This window comes from Podarcis liolepis (genome assembly GCF_965112155.1).
Source record: "Podarcis liolepis genome assembly, chromosome: 3".
Lineage (NCBI taxonomy): Eukaryota > Metazoa > Chordata > Lepidosauria > Squamata > Lacertidae > Podarcis > Podarcis liolepis.
The window spans coordinates 43766022-43772995 of NC_139557.1; positions in this window are offsets into that span (position 1 = coordinate 43766022).

Genomic DNA, 6974 nt, shown 5'->3' on the forward strand with positions numbered 1-6974 from the left:
GTAGCGTAATAGGAAGTGGGAGGCAGTGGTTAGGTCAATGCAGTGCAGGTCCACCAGCAGGAGGTCAGGTAAGCAGCAGTTCGCTACCCAGCCAAATGGGTGGGGTATAAATAAGATGATGGTGGTGGTGATTAATCATCATCCTTATTATTACTGACTGGGGCTAATGGGAGTTGAAGTCCAAAATCTCTGAAGAATGCCAGGTTGCCAAAGCCTATAATAGTGGCCCCAGTCCTACCTGAAAGGAAGCAAATCTAAAACAGAAGAGCAGGAACTCACCTGATGAATCTCTTGCTAGGCCATAACATTTTATATTTAGTCCTGCTTTCCACCCCACCGTCTCTCTCCAAAGAGCTTTTTGCTGTTGCTGACAGTTTGACTGGGAGTGTGTTTGTGTGTGTGTGTGTGTGTGTTTTGATGGACTGAGGATATATGGATATATGAAATTCTGAGCATGCTTTCATTATGATAATTTTTTAAAGGCTTAAGCAGAAGCAGTTGCTGTGAGGAGCAAAGTTTTGTCAAACATTTGCAACAGTTCATATCAAGCCAGCTTATTTGGTTTTATAGTTGTCATTCTGGGAAAATGAATCTTATGATAGTAAGGGAAGAGATAGATACCCTATGGAAAATGACACGGGGGCTTATCTAGAAAATGGAATCTTCTTAGGGGCAAACGAGATGTGGCAACAATCGTGCTACTTGAAGTTTAGTAAATAGTCACATAAAGCAGAGAGATCTGGACTGGGGCTGTAGCAGAGATAAAGGGTTAAATCACTTCCCCTTCACAACATAGTCCTGATCCACCTTTTACACACACAGCCTTCCAGGGCTGCTGCTTGCATAAGAAGGGAAGCTCCCTTTGGAGATAAAGAAGAAAATGAGAACACCCTTAGTAATCCCCTTGTAAGGACAAGTGTAGACAGAAACACCCTTCAAATCTTCAATAAGTGGGCTTGAACCGAAATGTCTCACAGTGGTGTTATTGAGTGAATCCAGAATCACTTACATGAACCCCAAAATAGCATAGGTTTGTGGGGGGAATTACAGACTTAAAATGGCTGATGAATGTGGATCTTCTGAATCCATCATCCAACACCACGAACCCCCAAATGCAGCATAAAAGAATAAATGTGAGTTGGTCAAACTTTATCAACAAGTGCATTTCAAAAGTCAGTCCAAGGTTTCAATACTGCCACAAGTCACATGCAAAGGGGTTGCCATATTTATTTTAAGGCACTGGAATATGTTACTTAATATAAAGGGCAGAAGTGAGTCTGGAGGTGTTGTGAATTAGTAACTTACATGTCTGTGCAAAAACACACACATGTTTTCGGGATGATTTATTACGGATGGGCAAATTTGTCAGTTTTGGTTCCTCTGATCCTTCATTTTTCCCATCTTAAATTCAGTTCCCTGCATCGCCTCAGCACTTGGTAATTTTTCTTTTAATCCTCGTGATAATTTGTAAACATGTTAGTGCAAATTTCCCCTAATAAACACATTTTTTTATATGCAGTTTGACTAATATGCACATTTTTGCAAGTAATTCCTCCAATGCAATGCATTTGTGACTGTTTATTTTCACCAATATATACAATTTATGTATACTTTTCCTCTACTATGTGGATTTTTGTGCACACTATGTGGCTGGAGCACGCTATCCCAAAATTCAGAGATATGTGAATTTCAAAGGGTGACTGTGTTTTGCTTTGAATATTGGTTCAAGAAGTGTGAATTAGTCCATTTCTCATTAAAATGAAAACAAAATCTAATTTCTCCCTCATTCTTAGATAGAGCAGAGAAAAAATAGTGATAGAAGGAGCAATGGAGGGGCACAATGGGCGTGGGTGAAGAGGGAACAGTGACCCACATCTTCTTCTGGTAAATACCTATGAAATGGAGGCAAATCACTTGGCTTCTTTTGTATGGGATGATTATGTCTTCTCTCTCCACTCTAGAAAGTAATACCGGAAACTTAGCAAAGTGTTGCCCTAAACTGGATTTCTTCCCTCACTGCACATGTAATTGCTATATAAGGGAGAATGGGGCCTTTAATATCTGCATGCCTCTGGCTCACCAAGTAATGAGGGGAACATATTTATTGGTACAAAGGTTGGTGTTTATTGATACTGCCCATTTTTCACGAGTTTTAGGACTCAGTAGGGAAGGCCCATTGACTTTAGAGAACATGTTTTACAATCAAGCTGTTTCAAGATTTATACAGCATAACACGTTTAGCTATTAAATAGTAAATAAAAGGCAATGGTAAATACTGAGCCTCCCTCAGCCACATCCTTAATTATCTGATTTATAAAGCAAATCACCAGCTCAGCTCAGGGATTTCTGTTTACACATGTATAAGCACTGCTCGGTTTTACGAAGGCTGATAAAAAACACACACACAACCAAACATCTTTTATACAGTTGTAATGTCCTTCTTTCAAATAAAGCTCCTCAGAAATGTCAAAATGCTTTGTTGCTTTTTAAGAAAGATTTTTGTTTGGTTGGATTCCCCCCCCCCCCATCCATTTCAAATCTAGACCACTTTTGGCATCTTGTCAAATGACTGAGTAAGGCCTAGGATGTAGGGCTGTTGTTTTGGCCTCGTATGTTTCTGAGATTGTTTGGTTTTTGGTCCTTAATTTTTATTTTTGTAGAATTGTGTGTTAGCCATTGAACCATTTATAAAAAAACAAGTCATAACGACTGTATTAGAGTTTAGCTATGGATATAAATTCTATCTTTTAATTTTATAGATCCCCCTGAAAGAGATTCAGCTGGGCTGTGAGATCCATTTCCCCACTGCCTCAAATAAAACTCTTTTTCCAGTACAGTTGAGCTTTAGCTGTGTGTGTGTGAATACACGTGCCCATTCTATAGGCAAGTAGTGCCTTTGCTTAGATAAATATTGCTCAATCTTGTGGGGAAATATGGTGAAAAAGGTCTGACCCAAAGAAAAAACAGGTCAACTCATAGGAAAATGAAACCATATAAGTAAAATCAAGAGTTATTTACCAAATACATATAACATATTAGGAACAGTATTAAATTTCAAGTTGTTGCTTTCTCTCTTTCTCCAATTCCCATAGAATAGAATAGAATAGAATAGAATAGAATAGAATAGAATAGAATAGAATCATAGAGTTGGAAGAGACCACAAGGGCCATCGAGTCCAACCCCCTGCCAAGCAGGAAACCCCATCAGAGCACTCCTGACATATGGTTGTCAAGCCTCTGCTTAAAGACCTCCAAAGTAGGAGACTCCACCACACTCCTTGGCAGCAAATTCCACTGCTGAACAGCTCTTACTGTCAGGAAGTTCTTCCTAATGTTTAGGTGGAATCTTCTTTCTTGTAGTTTGGATCCATTGCTCCGTGTCCGCTTCTCTGGAGCAGCAGAAAACAACCTTTTCCCCTCCTCTATGTGACATCCTTTTATATATTTGAACATGGCTATCATATCACCCCTTAACCTCCTCTTCTCCAGGCTAAACATGCCCAGCTCCCTTAGCCGTTCCTCATAAGGCATCGTTTCCAGGCCTTTGACCATGCACCCTGCCACACCACATATCTGCTCTGGAGCATTGTGGGAAACTTCAAAACAAATTTGGGGGCACATGCAGGAGCCGGAGATGGTGGGGAAGTTCTGTTGCACAAGTAAAAGTTATTGCATTAATGGGACAACTTCATTGGCTATACCCACTAATAACAGAGCCATAGGTGGCACCAGAGGGCAAGCAAGTTCTCTGGGAGTGGTGGGACTTGATGATGTTACATCACTCCAAGAGGGAATTGGACACAAAAAATATGGTTGCCCCAACAGGGCAAGTCCTGTTGCTCCCAGGGGGACTTACTCTATTGTAAATAAAAAAAAAAGTCTGGCAGCAAGGAGCTACATGCAGGAGCTGTTCCAGGCTGAGGGCAGCTGGATAATATAATCTGGAGCTTTTAAAGATAGTTTTGAACTCATGATATAAAATGGACTCATGATCTAATCTAGGTCATGATCCACCTGGATCAAATTAGCTTAGCCCACTTTTAAATCCAATATCGGAAGATTCCTCTCTCAAACTTAGAGTCACATCCAGCCAAGTTTCAGGAAAGAAAGTGGACTTCTTAAAAGTAAACCTAAACATATCTCACTCAAATAGTTCCCAGCCTATGTAGCTTTTGTATTCACCTTAGGAACAGATTTAAAACAAAGCAAATTAAGTTTCACACATGAAAAGCATATTTTGCACATGTAGCAGCGATGTTGCAAGATCTTTTTGCACCGAATGGGTAATTCCAGGATTTTAAAATGATTTTTTAAAGACGTCTCTTTTTCACTACATTAGTTCTATCCTTCCAACTGCAACCTCAGTTGTTACACTGCATAATAGAAAAGAAAAAGAACAAAAATACAGAGCTCCATGAAATGTGCAGCTCCACCATTAACTCTAGGCACGTTAGGTATTACACAGGATGGAGTGTGAAAGGTATCAGACATTTGTTGTTATTGTTGTTGCAAATTCTCACATCCAAAATGGATTGAACAACGCTGCTTCAGCTGGAAAAAGCACAAGAGCTATCCCAAAACAAGTAGCTGGAAGAAGAAAAATTAAAAGATAAGGGCACTTTATAATACATTGGGAAGCCAGCCTCTCAGTGAATCAAAAACAGTTCGGTCTGATGTTAAAATTAAGGACTGGGCCATCTGCTATTGAACTAACAATCTCAGATGAGGATAATGTATCACTCATCAGCCATGACATCGCATACAGATCAAACACTTCTTTGTGCCAGGGTAGAAACCCACAGGAATTTGCCATCTTTTGCAGATGCACATTTGCTATCTAGGACTGATGTGTTGCTGAATTTATTGATCCAGAGAGGAAGGGAAACTTCAAGAGCTGGGAAGTCAGGATTGTCCATAGAACTACATGCTAGTACGGGGATGGGAGATAAAAAGCAAACACCAGCTCAACCTCAAAAAAGATTTCCTTCGTACATGACAATGAGAACTCAATACATTCTTTCATGCACACTTGCTATGAGCAATATAGAATGCTACTGACTGGATGCAAAGTTGTACCATATTACCTAAAGTTGTGCTTTTTAAACCACGTGTGGACACAGGGAGATGTGTGGACACACCTGAGTGTGTGGCTGAGCTATAGATTTCAAAAATGAAAAGCTGAGAGAAACCAAAACAGACTGGTTCACCCATCCACAGTTGGATCGAAACTTAGCTTTCCACCAATGAAAGAGCTCCTTTCTTCCATCTATGGAAAGCAAGGGTTCCAGTGAAGCGATTCCTCTAGCAGAAGGGTGGAGGGAGGTGGCAATTTTTATGATCCCTCCCCCTCTGATGCCCACCTCAATATCCCAGAGGATTCCCCCCTGCCCTGTGGAGCAGGTTTTTGAAGAGCAAAAGGAGGTGCAGGTGGGAGAGTCAGCCACTGGGAGCAAAGTCTAGACTAAAGTCAACGTTTCACGAGGTCTCTGAGGATTCCCTGTTATGGTTCCTTAGCTCCCTTTGCAGGGCTACAACCTCCAAGACTCTTTGGGAAGAAGGAGTGTCTGTTGTACCTGTTTAAATCTGGTCAGGCCCCTCTCTAAGAATAATGTGATCATTGTTGCATTTGATTTTGAGCTGCATGATTCTTCTGTAGCATTTCCTCATTAACTGGTCTGTATTCATCCTGTAATATACTCCCCAATGCTGAGTTTTGCTGCTTTTGGCATATTTGTTCATTTTTATTTGTTCCTTTTGAAGCCTCTCGTCTTCCAAACAAAAAAAAAGGCTTTAAAAAATATTTGGCAGTGTGTGCAATGTCAGGTTCCCCCCTCCCAGGTGTCAGATTGGGCTCTTCCCCAAACATAGCAATAGTTAGTTTAGCTGTGTATCATGTTTTAAAGTTTGTTCTGTATTTAAGGAAGCTTCCTCCCCCCCACTCCCTGGATTTCTTTTGAAATGTGTCAAAAAATATGGGGGGGGGTTCTATTTCATGCTGTGTTTGGTTTTTTGTCTTTATTAACTGGTACTATTTGCATCCATCGTCTTTTTTACTTTGGTTTTCGGAAGAGTAGCAAATGGATTAGGTGGTGCTAGAAGAGGTGGAAGTATGTGAAGAAGAAGCCACCACTCCCTCATGGTCCTTTCATTTGTGAGTGATTGTTTTGCTTGAAGAATGGACTGATCCGCAGCATACATTTAATGCACATGACTTCCCTCAAAAAATCCTGGCACTGCAGTGCCTCGGCCCCCACAGAGCCTCTACAAACTACACTGCATTCATGTACTCTTTACAAGTGACAGTTCCCAGGATTTCTTGTACATGAATGTGCTTTGAATGTATGGTGTGGATCTGCCGAGTGTTTCTCAAACCAAGGAGCATGGTGGGGAGCGTGCAAACACCAAGAATAGGTCCATGGTGGGAAAGGCCACATTCTCTTCAATTCAACCTTCTGGAGGGGAGCACATGTCATTGGTGTGTGGAGCCATAGGCAAAAGGGGATGAAGCACCGGAGGCTACGTTCCTACACTTGCACACACCCCTCTATCCTCCACCCAGTTCCCGGGGAGCTGTGTTTGTTTAAAGTAGAATGACCCTGATTTAAATATCTCCTGGGATAGCTCAGTCGGTAGCGCATGAGACTCTTAATCTCAGGGTTGTGGGTTCAAGTCCCGCATTGGGCAAGCAATTCCTGTATTGCAGGGGTTGGCCTAGATGACCCTTGTGGTCCCTTCCAACTCTACAATTCTATTACTTTATTCTATCAATCAATCAATCAATCAATCAATGTAGAGCACAGATAGGGCCTGAGGGTTTAATTGTCTTGTTTGCGATCTCTTTGTCATTCCACCCCCAACCCCCTTTGTGGGGGGTGATCAATGTGATGTTCATTGTGAACAAAGCACGCGAAAATGGGACGTCCAACCCACTGGAATAAAGGGGCGGAAATGTGATTGCAAGCCATGCAGTTAACA